The sequence below is a fragment of the Clavelina lepadiformis genome, chromosome 1 (assembly GCF_947623445.1).
Source record: "Clavelina lepadiformis chromosome 1, kaClaLepa1.1, whole genome shotgun sequence".
NCBI classification, from domain to species: Eukaryota; Metazoa; Chordata; class Ascidiacea; order Aplousobranchia; family Clavelinidae; genus Clavelina; species Clavelina lepadiformis.
Window position 1 is genome coordinate 3,610,519 of NC_135240.1, and position 25,033 is coordinate 3,635,551.

The window sequence follows — 25,033 nt, forward strand, 5'->3', positions numbered from 1 at the left end:
TTCAAGTTAATTTATTTTTGGTCATATACACTCTTAACGGCAAATGTGAAAACAATTTCGTAATTAACTTGCATTAACATTTTTATTTTAAAACCAGAAGTTTTCTTTTAATTTTACAACAGCAAAGTAACCCATAGTGCAGTGCACTTTGTTACATATATTTCTGGTAAATTAATAAATTGCACACATTGTAATATTTTGTCCCAGATATTTTTTGTTAGTAATAGTATAGTATTTATACTATATATATATATATATATATATAGTATTTATATATATATTCATAATAGTATAGCAATTCAGTATTTTTTTCCAAGTTTGTGGAAATATGATTATTATTATTAATAATATTTATTATTTCATTCAATTTAATTTAATTTTAATTAATGCGATAATCTTTTCAAAATTACCAAGTCAAATATACCACGTTATACACGCAGACTGTAACTGAGATACTTGTGAAAGATTCAGGTTCTCTGAGAATAAACATCTAGAATGACATCGGCCGCGATGTCCGGTGAACAACTTGCCTCACCAGCCAGGGGTTGGATTCAGACCAGTGTGGTGGATAAAATGCCAGGGTATAACCAGTTGGTTCGGTTCAGAAACATTTATTTTACACTTATGGTATCGGTTGGTAAAGATTAGACCGGAGTAGGGTTAGTTCGGATATCAATAGTTTTTACTATCCGGATAACGGATATATCCGTATATTTGGAATTTATCTAACCGGTTAACCGGTTAGATAACTGCTAAGTTAAACAATCGATTTCACGAGGTTTGCATGAAAAATGGATTGTAAAATCACTACACAGTTTTATTGCAGATCTACGCACACGCGCAGTACGACACAAAATCACACAAATTTAATGTTCACTGCTTCTGCAACGCCCTCCTTATAAAGCACAATGCATCATTCAATCATTTATTATGCTTTCTTTGTGACGTGATAATAAATTTCACTCGTGCATTTTACGAGCACCGTAGTTGAAAGTATAAGACAAGGGTGGACAAACTGCGGCTTTCCGGCATGTTTTTTGTGGCTCTTCTAGTCGAATCGTAAAATTTCAAAGAAATTGTATAGGCTACCAAGACTACCGTTTATGAACGTTTCTCTCTTTTTCTTTTCCTTATTTAGGCCAGCATTCATGACAAGTTGTTAATTATTCAAATTTAATGATATTTTTCGATTGAGGAATGCAGATATGGAAAAATTAAACGATTAACTATTTATGACGTCATAAGTTCTTATGACTTGGCTCGTCAGTAAAAATTTAACAACCAAAGCGGCTCTCGGGTTCAAAAAGGTTGCCCACCCCTGGTATAAGACAATAGAAGTGTGAAAAAAGTTTAATTGCGCTCAGCGGGAGTCAGCCTCTACGTAACAAAGAATGTTCAAACTTATTAAAAAGTGTAAAACGCATTAGCAACGATACTCTTTTAACCGTTTAACCGGCAGATTTATATCCGGATGTCAGATAGAAAAAAAACCTGCGGTTAACCGGTTAACCGCTATCCGGATAATCCAACCCTAGACCGGAGTAAGGCCAGCGGGTGGATTTTTGTTTTTCCAATTTTCTTTTGATGATTTGTCAACCAAACGAATTGGTAATTTATTTTTAAGAAATCTCGTTTCTGTCGCGCGATTGAATTTGTGAACTTTTGCACCAATTTTGGAATTTTTATCCGTATTTGCAGTCAGTGATTCTGGTAATTTTGAATCTAGTTTAGAATAAGAATTCGTTTTTAAGTTCTTGTAAAATTTTAACGACGAAAATGTTTTATGGACAAGAAATATATGTCGGTATTTCTTATATTTCTGTTCGCTTTGAATTTGGGATTTTCTGAAATATTTTTCTTTTTGCAGGGTCTGGCTTCGGGAAGCACATTTCGAAAAACAAGCCGCCTAGTAAGTTGCGTAAAAGGAACTTCTTTAACTTCATCGTGACGTTCCTTGATCTAAATGGGCAACTTGTGGAAATAGAAAATAGCGCATTTGTTGGTTTTGTGGAAAATGAAACGGTAGTTTTTTTATTACTTTTAATTTAAGAAAAACAACTCAAAAACGTACAGTTATTTTTACTTTATCATTTTTATTATTTTTCTGTTAAAATTTTGAGTCTTCCTTCCTTAGCTTATATATATCAGCGTGTACCAAGTGAACGATTAAAAGAAAAGGTTATGATCGTCGTCCTCTGCTGTATTTCTATTTCGCTAAAGTAGTTTTTTTTTACTTAAAGTATTTTACAGTATTCCAATATTTTTAGGAAGTTTCCGGCCAGAAAAAAAACAATGGAGTGCATTACAAATTACAACTTGTATATCAGAACGGTGAGATATTTGATTATTTGTTCATTATTGCATTGGTTTGCGGCCGCAATTAGTAAACAATGCGCTATACTCGCATTTCTACGGGTTCCAATTAACGCGTGTCTCTCTCGAAACATCTATTCCAAATTTTGACCCGCGATCAACGACAGGAGATAATAAATTCATTAAGAATCATTTATTGCCAATTTGCTATGTTGTCCTAAATAACAAGTTTAGGAATCGAAACAAGGTCCCAGAAGTAACGAAAGTCCCCTTTCGAGCAAGTGCGATCCATGTCTTGATTGGATGCCACCTAAAATTACTGATGTCGCCCACCTATCGATCGCGAGACCTCCTCTGACTCTTTTCTCAAGATTACTCGACATAAGTCTTCACACTTGCTCTCTGCACACCGTACGCTGCCAATACGTGATAACACTTTCTTGACAGTCTCTGAATTTCCGAGAAATATGTAAAGTGATAATCGTACGCACAAATTTTGATCAATTTCGCTGCTAATAGCTTATTAATCTCTGGCATGAACAGAATGTGCAGTTAAGCAGCATGATACTGTAATGTAAGTTTTGTTTCACTCTGTAAACGTTTTTGGCGGCCATGCTTTATTCAAATCTTTAGCTGCTCTTCTCTGCAACCGCTTGTCCTCTGCTCCTGGAATTATTATCTTTTCGTTTGGATTTAAGATTAAAATATTGAAATATTATTTGTAATATAAATGCTATGGAGAAATGCCCACGAAGAACTAATTAATAATTATGTACATATGCGCTTATATACAGTGGTTGCTCAAGGAGTCAAGTCGCTCCAGGAGCTTATATACAGTGAAGGAGAAGCGAGGTATGGCGCGACTTGATTTTGTGGCCCCAAAATTACGGGAGATGTAATGATGCAATCTTTCCTACGGGTTCTGGGGGTATGGCGCCCCAAAAAAATTGACTTTACGCGCATTCTAACATGCACACTTTTATTTCAAAAAACAATTTACCCCGTGCGTTTCTTCCCAGTTTTTCACTTTCTAATTCGCTTTCTGAACGGCAACCGCCTTGCTCGCCTTACCCTAGGCTTAAAACTTACATATGTCTATGTAGAAATAATAAGAACCGCAAGAGTAATTAGAACAATGACAGTATGTTTTAGGTATACGAATGGAACAGAGTATTTACATTCGCCTCGTAGATGCCGCCGATGAGAAGGTAAAGTGGAAATAACTGTGATGGACTCTGAGTTTAATTTTCTGAGACTCTTGTATAGTTGATACTTTTGAAAATATTTTTTCGTTTAGGCTATTCCATACGAAGGCCAAGACAAGAACCCCGAAATGCGAAGAGTTTTACTAACCCACGAAATCTTGTGCAGGTGAAACTTTTGGTTATTAAATTATTTGACTCAATCCTTATTTACACACGATTTTTCAGTTACGTATGGAGATATGTAAAAATATGTAAAGATTAAAACTAAAAGTTTAATAAATTAAAATTAATTTACAGTCGGTGCTGCGACAAGAAACGTTGCGGAAACAGAAACGAAACGCCGTCAGACCCCTTCATTTTTGAGAGGTTTGTCAAGTATGGTTTATATATTAAGCAAATGCAAAAACAAACACATTGTCGCATGTATAATTAATATTGACTTGCTTATAAAAATTGCAACTCTCGCATGTTATTTCCAATCTGCATTAACACAAAAAGGATATGGCATTTCAGCGAAGATGCCCGTACTTTTGGGATCCTGCAATAAACGAGAAATTGAAAGCAAGTTTAAGTGGAGAAAGTTAGGAAGTCAGAAGGCGAAATAATTACTTTAAAATGTCTTAATGCGCCCTTAAAGTAATGCATCTCCAATATACAGTCCAAGAACACAGCGCCTTGCATGTTTCTCTGATGGTTTCTGCAGCGAAAGTAGCACATGGTATCTGCCAACTATAAAGTTAATGAGCGTAACAAATAATGGCCTGTTGTCTGCTTGTGCGTTTTTGGACAAATTTAAACACATTAGGCTATAGGTATAAAGTAACGGCTCACCCTTCTAAATTAATCATTTTTTATTGTCACGATTTTTGAAAGGCTCTGACACAAAGTAATCGGCTTGTTTTCGCTGATCAGCTTTTTGATATTTTTTAACGAAGTTGGCGGTTGTTTTCAATTATATGAAAAGCTAAAAAATATTTTTCAGCAATTTAAATCACCAACGTTTACGGTGACAGAGAAGCGCCACTTCAGAAGCGTTGATAACGGATTTTTCCTCGCAAAAGCATTTGTTCATTTCAATGCAGTTGTTGATTTTTGGCTAAATACGGTGGTTACCATATTTTACAGTTTAGCTTCGCGTTTTTGTTCAAGTTGTTCGCGTTTTTGTTCTTCGTTTTTTCGCTACAGTTTTAGCTTGCGTTTTTTAGCAAGTTTTTGTCATTCACCAAGCCTTATGTTAATTAAATCTGCTCGGAACACTATAATCAGCACAACACAGATCGTACTTTGTCGGGAATCTGCAAGTCGCTATAGCCTACAAAAATCAATACTTCGTAGCATCGCGGATGTGTGTCTTCAAAGGCTGTATGTCTTCACTTATGCAAGCTTGCATGATCAGACTCATGCCATTATATTGGTCTTGTTATTATTGCATAGATGATGACCTATATTGACGTTTGACCATGCCACAGTCATTTGCGATTAATTGCCTGATATAATCTGAGTCATGTTGTTAACGTATTGTGTCTTCGGCAACCAATAGTTACTCACTCTTTGCAAGTGGAAGTTTAGCGCACCGATATCAGTAAAATGTTTTTCAGGTATTACTTGAAGTTTTTTTTGAAATGCAATCAAAGTTGCATGAAAAACGCTGGCAAGCCAAGGTATTTGCGAAATTTTCGGGTAAGTTTTAAATCAATCATTTTCTTTCCGAGTTTTCTTTACTTTACAATTCGCATATATTTTCTTTCCTGTATGTAAATTCTTAAAACTCCGGTTATATAGATGATCTATGGCCAACAGGATTGCAATTCCGCTTTCTTTGTTTATTTTAGGTTGTCGTTTCCACAACGGTTTTTGTCGATAATCAGGTGGTGTTGGGAAAGTCACAAAACATGTACGTCCATAATAATTCAAAGCATGGTAGAAGATCCCGCAAAAATGACCCCTGTGGCTGTAAGCGGCTTGCTGTCAATTAAATTTATTGCCCAAATACTCTGTGTGATCAGCTTTTAACCAACACAGAAAAGAAACTTTTGGGATTTCTATAAATTTCGAAGTTATTAAAAACAGGAGCTTTAAAAACAGGATCGAATTCCTCAACAACTATTTGCTCTGAATATTATTCATATACTATCCGTGCACCTAGGGGCCTGCATTGTACCCAAGCGGAATGAAATATGATATAAGTTTAGAGATTTAAGTTTAAGCCTACCCGGGTCTTATTACCGGTATGAAAAGGCTAAAAGGCTGGTATGAAAACTTGTTCCGAAGGGAAAAAAGTTACGCTTTTGCGTGAAAAATGTTTTTTTTTTTTTGTTAAAAAATATTTAGCTTTCCAAAGACCAACAGTTGCTGTCAGGAACCAGGTCATCAAAAGGTCAGGTCATCAAAGCGGTTAATCAAGGCAATCAAGCAAACCCCGGTCATCAAGCCGACCGATAATTTTACCAGATTATCATTTCCACATGCGCGTGTCATTCAAAGTTATTTCAGTTCGTTTCAAATCGATGAGTGCCTTCTCATTGCTATTGTCCTAGAAACTTGAAAATAATATTGCGCTGATAGGTTTCTGCAAAGCGGTCTAGTTATAGCAAAACAATTATTTTTGGTTGCCCTCCCCCCCCCCCTGTAAACTTGATGAAATACTTTTAAAGTTAAACGATGACTAAAGAGCGGTTCTTGAAAATGACGAAATCGAGAGATCTTTAAATTGGAAAAGAATTAAATTTTGATTTGGCAGATTTTATTATTACTTCGAATTCTTAAATGTGCCTTAATAATTTCCACTGACGCCTTTTAGAAGAAAATATAACCTATTTTTGTACTCAGTTTTGTTCTTTCCGCATATTGGTGAAACCTACTGCACCAATACGACCCCAATCGACCTTCCACCGCGATCGACGTCTATAAATTATCTAAATGTGCCCAATGGGGTTGATTATCACCAAAATTGAACCAAGCCAGTATTCGTACAAGCTTGCAGATTTTTTAACCTTACATATCTTTATGACAATTAAGGCCAACTCAGCTATATGGGCGTCACAGACGGGACCAGAACCAGACCGAACAGATCGAAGGCAAAACGACATTTTGAGTCTAGAGTTTTGCATTTTGTCCCATGCAATAAAATTTGTCACGGTTTGAATTGGTCTCCAAATGTTAATACAGTGCGGCTCGGATATTATTAATCGTTACGCGGCGTTGGTTGCTTTTTTAAAAGGCTACTTTAAATGTAAATGTTGAATGCTACTTGAAATTGTAAGTTTCAAGTAATTATCCAAGCCCTTCCTATTGTGAAATAAATTTCACCTGGCAGCCTATTTATAAGCTTCTGGTTATATCTAATTGTTTTTTAGCTCTCAATGATGCAACATTGGATCCTGGTTTTCAACGTTTGTTAAAGACGGTACGAGGGTGACCCCGATCGCCTATCAAAAGTAAGTTACCGAATTTTGATATAGTTTTCCGAAAACAAAACAAGCAAAAACAACCAAAAACGCTTCTCCGACAGGAAGTTGTCCTTAAGAGAGCGGCAGACTTCATGGAGGCGTCCTTCACTCGGCAGTACAACGCTCATCCTCAAATTTCTCCTCCAGGAAGCGTTGCTCCGCCCCCTTCACACTTGACTACGCATCCGGGAGATACGGGCAGCTTCGTGCCTCACTCAGCCGCCGTAGCAGCCGTTGCTATAAACGGTTACGCAACTCAGTTTGGGGGAATTTCCGATCGCTACGATGCAAGCGATTCAGGTTGGATATGTTTGTTAACACTTGTAAATTTTTAGATCTACAATAAGCTTGTTGCGTATCGCGAAACACTAGTTCATTAACTTTAATAGTTGCTAACATTTGTTGGTATTTCTAATAATAAACTTAATATTGTTTTGTTCCTGGGCACAGTCGTTTTGCAAAAGCCATCATGGATCTATTTCAGTTGACATTCAAAAATAAGCGGCATGTCAGCATTGAGTGAACTTTACAGGTTATACAAGAGGTAAAGGCGTTTCACCCAGCAATAGGGGATATTCACCACAAAGGACGCCGAACAGCGGAAATGGGGGCGTGGGAAGCATGGTCTGGCCGACTACAGTGGCCCTCGTTGTGCCATCTCCGTACAATTGTCCCCCGTCGTTCAGTTGCTACCCAGCCTCTACCCCGTCCTTTACAAACATGGAAAATCCGTCTTCGGGACTGGTCAGTGGAACCGGAAGTGAGTACAGCTGGCACTTAGTGGTTTCTACCTCCTGTTCGATTCTAATTAACCCGGTATGCAGTACATGAATGTAAGTGAGTTATGGTTATAGTTATAGTTATGTTGTAAGCCGCTCTGTAAAAAGCAAAAAGAAAGAAAAAGAGAAAACTTAAACAACTTCACGAAATGCAATAAACTTTTTTCCTCGACCATACCCCAAAGCTCTAGTTAATAATTGTAAAGGTATACGAGGGTGCTAAAAAAGCAAGAATGGAGGTTTCACCGCAATTAAATCGACACAACATTGCTTTAAATCCTCACGTAATTAGCGCAATTTAAAAGCAATGCAACACGTGCTTTGATCTGAGTTGGTAGCTACAGCTCATTGTTTATCAATAGCAGTAGTTGTAGTTTGTGTAGTAGTAGTTTGTAGTAACAGTAGTAGTTTGTGTTGACTGAAATAGCACTTTCATCAAATAAGTTAGTACTGGTTCCATGTCGATTCAACCCACAGACGACTAAACCTCCGACGATTCAACCCACAAACGATTTAACCCACAGACGACTCAACCCCGGACGATTCAACCCACAGACGATTCAACCTGAAATGTGAGGTTTTAGATGTAAGCGACACTTACACGGTATACGTCCATTAAACGTTTTATGGTTATAAATATATCTATATCTATTTTCTTCCTTTTTTGGGCACATTTCGTTTTTTTTTGCCTCTGAATTTTTGCTTGATTTAGTTAATAAGACAACCCTGACACGGTTAAATTCAGTTTGCGATTTCAATTATTTTACTTTTTCCGTTTTGTTCTACAATATTGGTTTAATAGTGTTTCGCATACGCGTCTCGAGGTTCTTTTTTATATTCTTGGTCAGTCATGTACATTCCATGATTCTAGCTTACGGCGAACCGTCAGTTTACACTTTACAGTCCGCTACACTGCGTGGTTGTTTTGAAATAAATTGCTAACCAGTCCTGAACGTCGTTTGAGAAAGTCCCTCATCTGTGCGTCGGTCTTAAATGCGTTTCTACCCAAATCGCGGCATTCGTTTTACAGATACTGTATTTCTTTTCAGTTTTTTTTCTGTATTTGTATTTTTCGTTACATTGTTATAGATAATTTGTTCGTACATTTTAAGAGCCACCCAATACTATATGCTGCTATGTTCCCAGCTTTGGGGATAAGGGTGCATCAGCTTCGGTACCGAGCCGTAAAACTGAAAACCTCATGCATGCTCCTGTGAAAAGACTATTTACTTGTTAGAAACTTTTTCATTTGTTTGTTTGTTTGTTTGTGTGCGCGAGCGCCTGCTCGAGTGAAATACAATGTTTAGATTTTTTCGACCGGAATTGCCGCTTCGTTCGTTTTGATATGGTTTTGTTTGCAACGTTTTTCTTTCGTTCAGCCGACTTTAAACAGAAAAAGTCTACGTTTGGTTTGTGTGAATACTCTCCCGTGTCCAAGCGTCAAGTGTATGTACTGTACTGCATTTCCAAAATCTTCTCATAAATCTACTTTCTCCTCTTTCTCTTTCAACTCTTAAGTCAAAGCATGATTTTGCGTAAAATGTTATTTTGTATTGTTACTACCATTTTCTGTTGTATTTTTCGACACATTTGACTATAGTTTAGCGTTTAGGCCATGACTCCTCAGTTACAAAGCATTAACATTTTCGCGGTCACTCAGTAGAAATATACAAGGCCGCAGAATAAAGTTTTTCACAAAATGTGTCTTACTAGCTCGGTAATTAAATTTTCTTACTGGCTGTGTAAACAATTTCTTTTCTGTTGTAGCCTCACATTTTTTTTCATCGCGTTAAATTATTCCACCGTTTAGCTGGCGTGCTTACTTTGAAAATATGCCAATAAAACGCTTTTCTCTTTGTTTATCTTCTTTTGCTCACGCTTTCTTGGAAGGAATCAGCAATTACCGGCGGTTTCAACTGGCAGGACGTTAAGCGTCTGTAACCAAGCATTAATTTGCGGATTCCCCAGCCCCCTGTAAAACTTACTCACTATATCAAACGACTTTTCAACAAAAAAGTAACAACAAATTTACTATTCATTCCAGAAGTGAGGAAAAAAACACATGCACGGTTGCAATACCAAAATTTGTCTGAAATTTTTACAATTACTCTACGTAGGCTACGTTGGGTCGTATTAAGCGTTGCGTGATTAGGTGCCAACAAACTGATTTTAAATCAAATAAAGAGGTATCATTGGAATTAACAAACAAAAGAATATTTCGATAAAACGCGCTTTAGTGTTGAGGACTGAAGAACAATCAGTCCAAACTCCAAACGTAAATACTTTGATAGAGCGGTTTTCCAAGGAATTCCAACGTGGGATTTGTATTCTACGCCGGATAGTTTGTTGTTTTACCTAATAAAATAACACACTTGAATTAGAAAACTTTGCTACGTTACATTTGCGATTTGCTTTTTTTCATCGGAGTTTCACAGATTAAGTTTTGTAGATTAAGATTTTTAATAGAGTATTATTATTATTAGTAAATTTTTTATATGTCGTGTTGAGCGATTGAACGACTAGTGAAAATATTATGACAGGGTTTATATTGCGAAATTTATAATTAATCAAATACGTTAGTTCTTCCCGTTTTAAACCCTTTCACCTTAATTTAAGTATTAACAAGGAAGTCTATATTAGAGGGCGTTTTTTGACGCGCGTTTTCTTGTGGGTAGGAAGTAGTTTTGGTTGTTTTATATTACAAAATTATTTTTAAAACTTTGCTTCTTTAGGCAAGTTGAACATAAATCTTTGAAAAGCGCAGACATTTACATAATGGATTCGCTTATGCTCCAGTTAAGTCATTGTATAAAATTACATTTCTCATGACTTTTATTTGATGATCAATATTTGTGAGAAATGAGAATAATGAGAACGATTGTTTGATTTATTGCTTTTGACTGAGTGAGGTCATACCCAGCTTTTGTTTCGTTAAAGCGCTTGGACATTTCCATTCAATTTAATTTCTCTAATTCGTTTCAAATAACCTGACTCTCTGTGGGAAGCCTTTTCGCTTGACTAAAGAGCTCACAATGTGCCAAAGTTCATTAGTTTATAAGCAATTTGGGACAATGATGATGATGGATTATATTTGGTCAATTACATACTCTTATTTAAAAAAAAGCCAGCGTTCTTAATTTTAGGGATTTAGTTTCAAATTGGAATCTTGAGCTCCTTTTTAGGGGGTTTAGGTCCATCTGAAGCCCTATCTAAAACAATGCAAAGTACAATTTTTCAATTTGAATTTGCTTCTAAACAAGCCCGGTCACCTTGCTGAGTTTTTGTATCCGCCGAGATGTAGGTCAAAAAGACTTAATGCGGTATTTTGAGAAAATTCTCGTATCTAGAATTCCCGCACCAAATGCTTCAACTTTTTAACAACCCTTTCCCTTACATTTCCCCAAAAAATCAGCCAAAAAGCCTTAACTTTGAACCAACACAAAACGTTAACTTTAGCCCGAACTTACACTGCGCAAACGCCATAACAACAGCAAACCTCCACAGATTAAGGTCATTTTGCGATTGCTGATTAAGGTCACATGCGCACTGGACCGGAACCATTGATACTTTTTCTATAGTGACGTCTTGGATGCGACCTTCGTAACAATCGCCGGGTTGCCGTTTTAAAACTACCGAAAATCGTACTACACCCCCTTCAGGGACAAGTTTAAGGATTTTGATGATTTGGGGATTTTTTGGGTATTTTTGAAATAATTTTCTACGCGTATAAACTAGTTATTAAGACTAGACACTTGCTTCCGACATGTCATTCCTTGCCAAATCACAACAGATTGCAAACTATGGTCACTTTGTAGGCAGCCTAGCATGGCGTCAGCTGAGCCGAGAAGTTTCGCGGCCATTGCATCTGTAGTTGCCTTGTAGGCGTTTTTAATACCATTATTTCATTCGTGGGAACGTATTCGCCTTCTACTTTTTGGATTATTATTTATTGATAAAACTGAAACTTACATTTAATATTTAAAAACTTGCTCTAAATAACTTTTTGTGAAAACGCCGTTTAGTACGTTACCAGGTGATTTCATAACATCCTAGTTTTAACTGAATGTAATTCCCATTGCTAAAGCTTTGTGTTTATCGTTCGCACGTTTTGAAATGTTCGTGTATTTTGTGTCGAATATTTCCGTTCACATCGCTCCACGCTGTTATAAGCTCAAACTTCTGCGCGGGTAACGCTTCTGACGCTCAGAAGGAGATACAGAATCTTACGAACGTACTACGTTGTTAGCGTTAATTGTAATTCGTTAGAATTGTTTTAAAGCTAAAATTAGTTGAACGTGATAGCCACGTGAACGCCACGTGAACCATAACGACGTGAAGTCAACTTGACATATTGCCTTTGAAGGGCCCGTACTATTTTCAACAGTTTTAAAACGGCAACCCGGCGATTGTGACGAAGACGTCACTATAGAAAAATTATATCAATGGTTCCGGTCCAGTGCACACGCTACCTCAAACTGTGAACGTTTGCTGTTGTTATGGCGGGTGCGGAGTGTAGCGTTTTGTGTTGGTTTATAGTTAAGGCTTTTTGGCTGATTTTTTGGAAAAGTAAAAGGAAGAAAGTGAAAAAATACTGCGTTAAGACCTTTTGTCCTACATCTCGGCGGATACAAAAACGCAGCCAGGTGACCGAGCCTGTTTAGAAGCAAATTCAAATTGAAATATGGTACTTTGAATTGTTTTAGATGGGGCTTCGAATGGGCCTACAGTCCGTTAAAACGTTGAACGAGAGTCGTTTGTCCAGTGATGACTTTAACTGCTGATCCTTCAACTTGGCTAAAACTCAAACACTGTTTGAAGCACAAAGGTTTGCTTTCGACAACGTTGTTTATGAATATCCCAACACGAATCACTTTGACACAAAAGCATCATAGCATTTAAGAGGATTATTTGGGCTATGAAACTACCAAAACACATCATGTACATAGTGGTGCACATGCACCATCTTTTGGTTACGACGATTCCATCGTCATCACTAAAACTTTGGGCTAAATTTGAAATGGGTTAAGACTCTTTGCACCAACTAGCGTAAGAAATATTTAATTTAATTGAGAAAGAGTTTTGTCCATTTTTACCGCACAGGCCGTGGGCGCGTTGATGTTTACGTCAACATATGAATAGAAGACTAAGTTATATGGTGTCTTGGTTGCTTACAGTCGAAAGTCGAAACAGTTGCAAAGGTTATGGTCACCAAAAGGTCAATAAAATTATGTGGGTCACTAAAAAGTGTGGCCAAGGGAAACCCCAATGCACAAGTTTTGCATTTATTACGTCATTGACGATGCGTTGCCGAAGTTCTGCTAGTGTACAGTACAGCACAAGTAATTTGTTGGGTACAATTTTCTCGTTCGCATGATGTAAGGTAAAGGTAAGCGTTTAATTGAATCCCAAAGATTGGAAGTCATCGCCAAGTTGTGTGTGCCGTCCGCTCCGAGTAAAAGAAGTCTCGCAAGAAAGTATGGCGTGAGTGAAGCTGCTATCCGAAAGATTTCGAAAAGACGGGAAGTTATTCGAAAGCGTTTTGCTTTGATGTCTGAGGAGACTAAGACAAAAACCTGTCGAGCATCCGTTGGTCGGTTTTCTGAGCTGGAAGATATTCTATATCTTTGGATTGATAGCATGCACCGTGCAAGTCTTCCTGTTCCCCCTCACTGGTCATTGCAAAAGCAAAACAAATCGCTCAACAATTATCGATATCGGAAGATGATTTTCAAGCGTTGTGGCAGTGGCTTAGCCGATTCAGGTGTTGCTTATGGGAACCCTGCTCATTTGCTGGATGCTGCTCACTATGTAAAGCAAGCATGGGAGTTAATATCGGATGCGTCGGTAAGAAACTCGTTTAACAAGGCTCAACTAATAACTCCGTTGGATGGTGACGTTGAGAAAGCAAACTTCATGTCTGACATATCTGAAATTTTGCGCTGTTTTAAGTCTATGGATATTTCGATTGACAAAAACGAGCTAGAAGGATTTATGCATGTTCATGACGAGAATAATGAAGAGTATTCACAGGCGATTTTAGGTGACGTGAATGAGGTGTTGGAAACGATCCAGACTGAAAATGATGACACTGACGATGAGGCTGGCCCAAGCAACGAATGTGCACCTGCCGAAAACAGCATCGTTTTTCATGGCCTTAAACAACTTTACAACAAAGTGCTTGAAGTTGAGGATCAGTTGCTGTGTCCTGCCTTACAAGATCAAGCAGGAGGTGTTTACGATAATCTCAAAAGCACTTTTGAATGCTTTCAGCGAAAACTGAACCAGGTGACGTTGGAAGCCAAGCAAAAAAGAATGCAAAATATGCATCAGATGACTTTGCACGAAATGTTTAAGCGGTGAACTATTGTTAAGTTGACGTTTAACTTTTCCTGACATCCAGTTAATGTGCTTGCTGTTTAAAATAAATAAATTGTTGAAAAAGTTGGACCCAGAATTTGTGAAGAATTTTTGCGTACTTATCTGGGAGGCGAACTTAAACGGGTGCGTACTTAACCGGGAGATGACTGTATTGAACATTATTGATTCCATTTCATCCAATTTATAACATTATGTTGCGTCATGCAGCTGTATGGGAAAAAAGTTACGCCCAAGATCTCGCGATCGATCGATCTCGCGGATACGCCTAATCAGATCTCGCGGTGATTTAGAATTTCTAATTTTCTCTGGGGAATGAAAATTTTACCGCTGTGGCTGTACCAAAAAATGAGTCGTATTTCATTGACTTCGACTTTAATGATTAATGATTGGAATTGACGTGGATAAAATTGTGAGAATCTAACTCTTTTTAAGGTTTTTAATTGGGTTTGATATTTATGTAAAAACCATTCGATTGCAATAACTCTACTACCTAAATGTCTACTTCTAAAAATTTCGTATACGTTTGACATCTCAAGGTCTGCTATATGAGAAACTTGTTGTTTATCGAAATGAAACCATGGCCAACAAATACTGCAATGATTCGTTTATTTCATCTTAAAATCTATCGAAACAATAAATTCCACCGACATTGCAGGCACAACAATCACGCTTTGTATTAATTATTACGTCATTATGTCAACAATTAAATATTTTGTGGCTAATTTAACTTTCGGGGTGATGTAATGGTTAGGAATTTTGTGTTGCAACTTGCAGATGGTACAGTAATACATTTTTAATTCGCTTCAAAGTATCTCATAAATAAAAAAATACTTGTATGCTACAAACCCTATTACAACGTTCTATCTACAACGTGTTCGGAAGGGAATTTTTCACGGGTTCTGGCTCTAAAATATAAAAATCCGTCGGTTTGGCGACTGAGACATATTTACAACCAGCTTAACGTATGTCTTTAGGCATTAATGAGTTTTTCTTTACTAGTTTCTTGTTGGCGACATTGAACCCAACTACAGCACGCAAAAGACAATTAGGCATTTAATACTCGGAAATGCACTCAGTGCCGCAAAATTAAAATTACAGCAGTGATGTTTTTCGCACGATCAATTTGCAGGCTGGTGCCAAACACAATTAGCAAACATAAATTGAAGACAAAGAACTAAACTCGGCCCGGTTTCACACATTCTCCTGCAAAAGAGCAGCTGGAACCTCCTAATGCAAGTGGCACAACAAAAGCTTTAAAAGATATCTCATTTCAGAGGGGCCAGAAACTCACGCCTAACATCAACCACTCGACAGGCCAACGTGAAAGCAACCCTGGCATTTAGCCAACGTCCTCTCATCCTATATCGCGATCAAAACGGCCACAGTCAATACGGCCAACTCATTTCAGACAACATTGTTTTACCTGGAGTACATCTGCTAGAATCGTATCGACCAGTAGGAAGTTTTGTCTTCCGAGTTCTGGGACACACTGTCCTTTATCACAAATACACCTTGTCGCAGGAACATGTGCAGGTGCACCAACTCAACTTACCTATGTCGCTTATACACATCAACTACAAAGGCACCCGATCGCGAGAAAATTCTCTACGAGCTACCTGACTCTGACTCGTTTACTGATCTTCAATCACTGCTCAGCTCTATGTCTGAAGCCAACCTTCTCAAGGAACAAATGCGACATGTCATGACAAGCCTTACTGCTACTGATGAAACTATGATCAACGGATCCTACCTCGCAGACACATTCGCGCATGCCGCAAAACAAACGTTACTCCTCGCACTGTCGCAAATTACGAATCCATTTCTATCAGCCCTGATATTCACCCTGTAACTACGTCACATGCGCATTGGACAGGAAAATAACTTCCTTTTTTAATATGACGCATTGAGTCCGAACACGAAATAATCAAAGAGTTGCCGGCTCAAAATTGTCTTTCTATTGGGAAGTGACCCCTTAAGGGTTTAATAAATCATACAACGCGTTATTTTTGTACAGTTTTTTTGTGTAAAGTAAGCTTTCCTGCTGCGTTAGTTGCATAAAACTTTGCATCATTAACTTTCTAGGCATATCTTTTTTTCTTCAGTTCTAAACTCACCATGGTATAATTGATAACGTTTTTGATCGTTAGGTCAGTATCCCATGGTGAATTAATTTTTACGCCCTATTTGTCTCATTTATTTTGTAAAATTTATGGTTTATCAAACCGAGTAACTTATTTCTAGACATTCGTTCATTGGTCGTCATTTTTTCCCCGCAGTTTATTGTCAAATGGGAACTGGCATCACTTTTTACCACAAGAACCATATACTGCTGTTCAGTTTACCAGGCAGCTGAAGCAAGACACGTGGCTTGGACAGAAAGTTTTACAGTTTTTTAAACATTTTTAATTTAGCCATGGTCGTTGATCAGATAGAGCTCAAAAACAGTTAGAGTATAGTAAAATGTTTCCCAATTCGCTAAAAAGATGCTAAAGTAAATGTATGAGTTAATTTCTACAGGTGATATCAATAAACAAATTAACGACATTGAATATGAACCAAATGTTTTAAATATAAAATATTTATTTTGTATTTTTATACCTTTATTGCAATTGTATATGGTTTTATTTTATTAGAAAGTTGCAGGTATAACTCGTATAATAATATATTATGAATACATAAAGGAAGTATTGTAAGTCTACATCTTTTGTTGTTGATACTTTAATGGTTGTTTTGTTAAACTTTGATATAATATGTGAAATATGGTATGATATCGTATGGTATTTAATATGTGAAATATGGTATAATATACGTGGTAATATGGAAAACATTACAGTGAAATAATCTAGTCTTAGAATGAAAAAAATAAGCATGTCAATTTCCAGAAAATCGATTTTTAGGCCATAAAATGTTGGGTAAATGTTGTCACTTCTTTAGCACATAATACTGTAGATACTACAATTTATTTTACAGCTTAATTTACAGTGTCTAGAATATACTAAGGTTAAGCAATATATTATGAATCCAAGGCACGCTTTGATTTTTAATAATAGCATGCTGCTTGTCAAGAGCCTATATTGTACATATTTTGTGGTTAAATTTGCTCAATTTTTGAGAAGAGTTTTACTACTAGAAAGTAACCTTTTTAATTACAGAAGTTTTTTGAGATTAGAGGTTTTTGTGATATCACTGATTAAGATTTTTATGTATGATTTTGGCTGTTTAGTGTTACAGTAACTTTCGTTACAGTAACAGACGACTTTCGACATAAGTATTTTTATTCATATTCTTCAGGTTGTTACTACTAACCCTTACGAGTATGCCCGTTCAATTGGATTCCATTAAAAACGTAAAAAGTAAAACGAAGTAAACTTGTCCACAAAAATGAAGGTAATCGTCCCGGAGTGGGTATTATGGTAAAAAAGACTATCAGCAAGTATTTGGAGCTCAGGAAAAAACGTACGATAAATTATTTCGGAAACATCAGTATGACCTCTCATCTAATCGCAAAAAATTGTCAAAATTTAAAAAAATTTTCCAGATCAAACGAACAAAGTGATGTAAAACCGGAGAAAAAGAAACGGATTAGAGTATTATACCGAAGAAAAAGTGTCCGTAAGTTCTAGTATAATTTTGGCCAGCTTTCAAGTATAAAAGGAAGAGAATTTAAAATACTTTCAGCTTATCAATGCTGTGTTTGATTTTTAAGTGTAAAAGAAAATGAAAGCCAAACTAATGACATAACGATGTTAGCAATTAAAACTTCCATGTTAATAAATATGCGTTTGCTAACCACTCTTTATTACGTAAAGTGTTGCGTTTTCTAGGAGGCGAGTTATTAAGGAGAGGGATCGCAGAAATGCGTTGGACCCGGCAGATTTGAACAAAGTTATGACAAATCTACTTTTTCGTAATACTGCGCTGACCACAAAACGTAAATGACAGTTACAGTTGTTTTATATTTTTTACATTATTTTATTTCTCGTTGAATGGGTAACTCACTATATGAAAAAAATGTAGTATGGAGAAGAGAAGAGAAGAGAGAGAGAAGACAAGGTATATTTTTACTTATACCTGGCGGATGCCGACCAAGATGCCCGACCAAGAAAGAACGATGAACCCACAAGTCTGCATCAATTTTGCTGAGTTACAAGTAAAATGGTGTTTTTGGTTAATTTGGCGTCGCTGATTCCAAAAATAACATCAGATTTTTTTTATCGCGCCAATTGTTTTCACAAAACGCAATTCAATATTTTGACAGTATGAGCAAATAAATACCATTATTCACAATATGTAAATATGCCGGTGTATGTATGTAAATATATGTATGTAAATATGTAAAATTGTAAATATGTAAATAAGGCGTAAAAAGCAAAAAAAAATTAATAACAGCACATATCTGCATAAAGGTCACAACTCGCAACACTGAAATTAATATTATTTTATGGAAGAAGCTTTCTTTTTTTTGACTTTCGATAGTTTTTATATGTTTCCTTATCTCTCATAAGACACCAACAGCAATCGACCATCATACTAACATTCCACCGACCTTGATATCTTTTTTCCATGATTTTGATATCTCGGTGGAAACGTTCACCTTGTTCTTCACTGGTAGATCCTAAATTTTCTGGAAAGTAGTCCAAATGACTATGCAGAAAGTGCACTTTTACACTCATGTTGCAGCCAAGTTTTTGAAACGAGTAAAGCAAGCGGTTGACAATTTCTTTGAAATCAGGTGATTTGGTATTACCCAGAAAGTTCTCACAACCTGGCTAAAAGCCACCCAACCTTCTTTTTCATCTTGATTCATGGCTTCGATAAATTTCTTGTCTTTCATTGGCTGTCTTATTTTTGGCTCATCAAATATTCCTACTTTTAACTTTTCATTGCTCAAGGCAGGAAATTTTTGGCAAATATACCCAAAACATGCCCCATGTTTATCCAGGCTTTTTACATATTGCTTCATTAGCACCAGCTTAATGTGAAGAGGTGGTAGTAATACTTTGCTTGGATGTACTAATGCGTGGTTAAGGATGTTTTTTCCTCCATGAGTAAATTCTTTTCTTTCAGGCCATTGGTCATGTTACCAATGTTTCGATTTAGCTCTACTATCCCATAGATATAAAAAGCATTGATACTTAGTGTAGCCACCTTGTTGGCCAAGTAACATGTCCAAAACTTTCAAGTCACCACATATTAGCCAGTTGTGCTCAAAATATTTACATTTAGTTATTAAGCATCTTGCAACGCGTCAGTTTTATTTTTTCTACTTCTGCAAAATATTTCTCCCAGCTGTGCACCCTCTCTCTCTCTTTCTCATAAGTGCGATAAAGTTGTTAAATGATAAGCAGAATTACGTCTTGGAGTAAAAAGAAGATTGCCAAAGTCGATATAGACGAATTCCATCTATTTGATCTATTTGTACCCCCAGCAGACGCCCATAGTAACTATGCAAAATAAAACTTTGCTGATCAAAGATCGTGAGATTGTAGCTAAACGCAAGAGGATGGACAATGGACCCATTTGCTAAACAGGGTTTACAAATGGCGACTGAATGTACCCATTTGCTAAATAAAGTTAAAAAATAAGCTAAAATATTAACTGAATATTGACTGATTGTACCCATTTGCTAAACAGGGTTTGCAAATGGCGACTGAATGTACCCATTTGCCAAATAAGGTTTGTAATTTACTAAGTTTTCTGTTGCTGCTGAAGCAGAGTTGGATCAATTACATTATTTCAGTTCAATTACAATTACAATTACAATTACTCTCTTACATGTTTCAATTACATTACAATTACAATTACTCCGTGCTAAAAAAATCAAATTACAATTACAATTACAATTACAATTATAATTACTATTAAACATGTAATTGATTAATCATAAATTCAACTTCGGTAGAGAGGTGCTCTTTGAGAACCGTAGCGACGTAATTAGCAACAATGACAAACTATTCATGTTTCATTCATGATACGTAGAATAACATTTAATTTAAAAAAAAACTCGAACGTTTTCGAATATTTCAACTACTCCTAATCATGAGTACTGAAAAATACAATAACAGAAAAATTTTCGCCAGCGATAAGGTGTGTAAAATTAAAATAAATGCAAAAGAAAATCGAACAGTTTTTCCGCTTAAACTTTTGTTTGTGCGAGTATAAACGTGATTTTGTGCGTTCAAGAAACAGCTCTACCGACGACAAACATCGTCACGGGTCGGAAATGTGCTGCAGACGTTTAATTAATCTTTAATTTTGATATTTGTATTTCGGTTGTAAACTCAAAAGCTTGCTACGTTTGAAAGTTGTATTTGGGTACACGTAACCTGGATATTGAGTGTTACGTGTTCCCAAACTTTGACCGCTTTTTATCGAGTGACAAAGGAGATATTTACAAAATTATAACATTTGACCGTATAATGTTCTAATTACGAAGTACTAACTGATCCTTACCCTAAGACTTAATCGTTTTTTTTATCGGCAACGAAACAAATTTCTAGATCCAACCGTTGGAAAACGCCCTACCCCAGAAATTATTGTCAGCTTGTTTTTCGGTCGAAATAGCTTTGTAATTGTCCAAAACATTGTACCACAACGGAAACAACTTGCCAATATTATTAACTTCTAACTTTTATAACGCTCCAATTTAACGGCGCATTCACCCTAACCCTTAAAAAAATTTTTGTCATAAGATGTCTATGCCGTCGCGACAAAGACTTCCATGCCATTTTTCTTCCCACGAGGTGTTGGCGCGAAATGTAGCATTTTCTAATTACGAAATACTAACTGATCCTTACCCTGAGACTTAGTCGTTTGGAAAACGCCTTACCCCAGAAATTATTGTCGGCTTGTTTTCGGTCGAAATAGCTTTGTAATTCTCCAAAACATTGTACCACAACGGAAACAACTTGTCAATATTAGCTTCTAACGTTTCTAACGCTCAATTTTAAGGGCGCATTCACCCTAACTCTAAAAAATGCTTTGTCATAAGATGTCTATGCCGTCGCGCCATTGATATCTATGCCATTTTTTCCCGCGATATGTTGGCGCGACATGCTTGTGAGAGATTTTCGCGCGAGATGTTAGGGCAGTCATTTGGGGCAGTCAGTCGTGGAAGTAATAGTGTTTCAGTTTGACGATTGGAGTACAGTTAGAGAGGAAAAAGAAGTTGTTTCAAGTACAGCATCGGATAAAAGGTTAAGACCTGTGGCGAAACATATTTTCTCAAGGCTATATTAGGAGAGGTATTCCTTGCACCAAGGAGTTTTTACGAAGCATTTTAAAGATAAGTATCTATGTCGCGATTGCAAAGGCAGATCGCCACGAAATTCGGGACACAGAAGGAGAAGGCTCGCTGATGTGGAGGTAAACTTTCAGCGGCTTACAATCTTTAGGTTTTCCGTGAACGCCTGCAGAAATTCGAACAGTTTTTCCGCTTAAACTTTTGTTTGTGCGAGTGTAAACGTGATTTTGTGCGTTCAAGAAACAGCTCTACCGACGAAAAACATCGTCACGGGTCGGAAATGTGCTGCAGACGTTTAATTAATGTTTGATTTTGATATTTGCATTTCGATTGTAAACTCAAAAACGTGCTACGTTTGAAAGTTGTATTTGGACACACATAACCTTAATATCGAGTGTTCCGGATTGCCAAACTTTGACCGCTTTTTATTGAGTGACAAAGGAGATATTTACGAAATTATATCATTCGACCATTTTCTAATTACGAAATGCTAACTGATCCTTAACCTAAGACTACGTTTTTTTTATCGACAACGAAACAAATTTCTAGATCCAACCGTTGGAAAACGCCTTACCCCATCAATTATTGTCAGCTTGAATTTCGGTCGAAATTGCTTTGTAATTGTCCAAAACATTGTTCTAAAAAGGAAACAACTTGGCAATGTTAGCTTCTAACCTTTCTAACGCTCAATTTTAAGGGCGCATAACCTTTAAAAAATGCTTTGTCATTAGATGTCTATGACGTGGCGCCAAAGATTTCTATGCCATTTTTCCAGCGAGATGTTATGGCACTCATTTGTGGCAGTCAGTCGTGGAAGTAACATCGTTTAAGTTTGATGATTGGAGTATAGTTAGAGAGGAAAGAGAAATTGTTTCAAGTACAGCATTATGTATCAAGTACGTTTGCTAAAGGCTATATTAGCAGCGGAATCCCTTGCCCATCACTGTAGCCTTAATCTTGACACGTGTATGTTTTATTTCCTTTGCTAGGATTGGAGCTTTTAAATTTAAAACTTGAAAGCATGGACAATATGAGTGACTGCACCCAGAAAGAGATTCCAGTTGAAGAAATTAACACAGTGAATGCCACGACGTTGGAAAAGAAATGTACAGCGGAACAGGTTTGTTTTCTCATCTCGTGTAGTTTGTGCGACTATCCTTTATAACCTACTTGCTGTTTGCAGTATGATAATGCCCCAGCTGAAGTGGTGGCGGACAAGGAGACAGGCCTGCTTCGCAGTTGCACCCTGAAAGTGATGCCAATTAAAGGATGTAACGAAGTAAGTAAAACACTTGATGCCACGTCCATGGACGAGAAATGTTCAGCGGAACAGTTTTTTAGTTTTCTCATCTACCGTGGTTTGTGCGACTATCCTTTATAACCTGCTTGTTGTTTGCAGTGTGATAATGCCCGACCTGAAGTGGTGGCGGACGATGGAAAAGACGTGCGTGGTACCCAGAAACAGAAGAAATGAAGACATTTGAAGACAGTTAAACATTCGTATAATCGAATTGTGTTTCCTTTTCTTTCCGTTCCTACTCAATATTCGAATGTGCTTTCGTGGCGGTTTTAAATTTGCAAATATGATCACTTTTTGGCAATCTGACTAATTGGTTTGTTGGAATCAGAAAAACGTTACTCTGAGTGAACACTGGGTTTAAGTTCATTAACACATCAATTATAAGGGCGGACTCACTCTAACACCTAAAAAATGTTTTGATCTGATATGTTGCACTTACACTTATCGAAGGTTCCTCAAACAGATTAACAAAGCATCATTACCTTTCAAGTTCAGCTCACATTAACACATTACTCAGTATCTTTTGCAAAGGTAAAATTTAATGAAAATGAAAATTTACTGAAATTGAAATTGAAAATTTACGAAAAAAAATAACTATAAAATAAAAATAATACTAACAAACTAACTACAAAACTTAACAATGATAACAGTCATGTTATCACTGCTTCCTCGGAATAAACAATAGTCAATCAAATTGCAGCAAACATTGTTAATCGGTATGTCTTTAATATTAAATTTTGCTTTGATATAACTGCACAACTCTTCATTGGTCGATACGCCGTAGATGCCATCACAAGCGAGCACGATAAACTCATCATCTTCCATTTTCGTTTCTCTCAATCACTGTGATGTCTGGCTCTGGAGATATTAACTGTGCACTAGGTCCTTTGGTTGTGTCATTCTTGAAAGAATAATCGCCAAGCGCCCGTGATACGGCAAGTGATCCATTCACTCGCTTACTGACGACTTTACCTCCCGCATTTTCAATCCTTTCTTTTTCTGCAGGATTGCAGGGCTTGTGGTCCGCGGTAGCAAAATAAACTTTGCCTTTTCTATACAACATAGCTCTCGAATCACCACAGTTTATGAAATAGTATCGTGACGGGGATATCAGAACGCAGACCGCAGTTGAACCACTTTGCTCATGGCGAATGTCTCGCATGATCATGTCAAATTTAAAAAACGCTTCAGCGACGGCATCCTTGATGAGCGTTTCCTCTTCATCTATCTTATCGTCAGCAACCAGTTTTCGTACGTTCTCGTGTTCCAATATTACATCAATAAGATGCTGCGATGAGTATTTTGCTTTTACTTTTTGAAACCAGATGTATCAACCACCTTGGAACCAGAGTGGCCGTCAAAAACGCCAAAATATGCCCAGTTTGGAAGGCCGCTTAGGCTTGTTTGGGCGGAGTGGCTATCTTCCATTTCACTCCACCAGCCTTTCATGCTGGCTAACCAGAAAGAGAGATCCTTGGTCTCCCTCATTTCGCTGTACTTTATTTTGCCTAAATAATGAACATCGATAAGATACCTTTGTTGATATATACGAATAGGCCTAAATTAAGGATTTTTTTGAAACGGAATGTGAAAATGAATGTTTAAGGTAAGAAAGTTGAAATTTTCTACAGATTATATGTTAGTAACAACACTTAAACTTTCGCTTTGACTGGCGTAATCAAAAATAAATTTATCTACATTTTTCGGCTCTGTAATTGATGAAGACAGTTACTTTGTAACCCTAAAAAAGTAATTACAAACAGCATTAATACATGCCAACCAACAATTACATAGTCTCGACCTGGAGGAGTGGACTCGGCATAACTTAGTGGGGGGTTCGTCTTCTTCTTCTTGTCGCTTCAACATTATTTCTAGAGCTCTACCCATAGTAGTTATATGAAAAAACGACGTGAAAAATATAAAAGGACAAAGGTTTAGAGGCATACTTTACCAAAACTTCATACAGGTCTAGTTTGAATCTCTAGTGTTTAGGCAATTCTCAAAATTCAGTTTATTAAAAGTAAAGAACTGGACATTGTCTACTAAACGTTCAAATTCAAATAATCGAACGATTAACTTTCGTATGCGAAACGGCTTTTGGGGCAAAATTTGCAAATGTTACAGTCAAGTCTACAAAAACACACACATCATAGCATCGAAACCAGATGTATCAAACAACTTGATATATAGGTTAAGCTTTTGTGCACACACCAGATTTCGGCGAATAATGCCACGAAATACAGACCAACGAGATAGCCTATTAGCTTTTACATCCTATATGAGCCAATCAGCGAAAAACATGTTACTTACATTGTTATGTATAGATATGTAACATATTATACGTTAGGCCTACCGTATTTTTAGCA

The 25,033-nt window shown here is 36.9% G+C and overlaps 2 pseudogenes; one reads left to right on the forward strand and one right to left on the reverse strand.

The window, feature by feature from the left end:
* Positions 1 to 510: 510 nt before the first annotated feature.
* On the forward strand, positions 511 to 14,106 carry LOC143448678 (transcription factor COE2-like; annotated as a pseudogene).
* A 9,375-nt stretch (positions 14,107 to 23,481) lies between these two features.
* On the reverse strand, positions 23,482 to 24,554 carry LOC143448685 (protein phosphatase 1B pseudogene; annotated as a pseudogene).
* Positions 24,555 to 25,033: the final 479 nt, after the last annotated feature.